Genomic DNA, 1,347 nt, shown 5'->3' with positions numbered 1-1,347 from the left:
GCCGAGCTACGGCTCCCAGGCCCTGACTTAGAGCAGCTTCCCTGGCTCTCGCGGCGCGCGGTCCGTGCGGGGGGCGGAGGAAAAGTGGGACAGCCTATGAGAATTCAGGGGGGATGCCTTCAGCCAATGAGGCGGGCGCACCGGGGGCGCGGGCTGGACTGCGGCGAGGGGACCCGGCGGTGGCACAGGGCTGGGGCAGGGGCGACAGGGGGCTGGCCGGGGGACACCTGGTCCTCGCAGGAGCGGCGGGGGGTATCGTGACGCCAGACTGTACCGACGTCCCCCAACAGAGCACGTGATCCCCGTTTGGTCATGAAGAGAGAGCACTGTCTTACGGGCAGGCACTGGGTAGCGGTCTCAGAGGCCGAGTGCCTTAGTTTCTTTCAACCCTGGTTCCCAAACTCCGATCAGAAAATGAACATCCTCCACCCAAGCAGCCAATCAGCAGCTCTTTTGAACTCCGCAAGTGTGCTGGAAGTCTGGAAGTTTGGGTCGACCTCGCCTCCTAGTGTAGGGTCCCCTCAGCCCACTCCTCACCGGTGGAGCCGAGGAGCCCCTGCTCGGTCCATTCACTTATTTAACACATAACCGTAGCAGAGGCTCTGCCGTAGTCCCCGCAAGGGTGTAAGTCTGGGGATACTGAATTAGGACAGGCAAGGTCTCTGCTCTCAAGAGCGTGCATGGGGGAGGGGAAGGGGAGGGATGAGACAGGTTACCATAAACAAACGCGGTCATCCCAGGTAGTGCTTCTTCGCGAAAACAGGAAACTGGACCATGGGTTGGGGGCTGCTTTCGATAGGGTGGGCAGGGAGTGGAGGAATAGCCCCTCTCTTCCCCAGTACTCCACCAGTGTCAGTTATCCTAACTCTTGCTCAAGGAAAGGGGCCTCGAAGTTGCTCGGATTCTGTTCAAAGGACACGGCCCGAGCCAGCCCGAGCGGGAGCTGGGGCAGGTGGACCTGAGAGGGGCCGCAAGCCGGCCGGGCTCCCCTCCCCGCGGAGCTCTGGACCCGCCACGCCGGCCTCCGCTCACCGCCAGATTGCGGGTCCCTCCCGGTGCCCAGGCGCCGCGCCACCTGCCCGGACCCACGGGGGGCGGTGTTGCAGGACCCCAGAGCGATTAGGGTAATTAGCGACGTGTTATTTCAAGATGATTAACGGGAGAAAGTTTGCCCCAGGCAGAATTTGGGGTCTCTGTGACAGAACCGTGCAGACGCGGGAGAAGGGGCAGAGAACGCAGGCGTGGCGGTCATTCCCACCCTTGTCCGCGAAGAGTGCCACTCCCGCTTACTACTGAGGGTGGTGGGGAGAGGCGGGGAGGATAAAATGAACATCTTCAGAAATGAAG

Source organism: Ursus maritimus, unplaced genomic scaffold, assembly GCF_017311325.1.
Source record: "Ursus maritimus isolate PB19 unplaced genomic scaffold, ASM1731132v1 scaffold_12, whole genome shotgun sequence".
NCBI lineage: Eukaryota > Metazoa > Chordata > Mammalia > Carnivora > Ursidae > Ursus > Ursus maritimus.
This window is presented reverse-complemented; position numbering follows the sequence as displayed.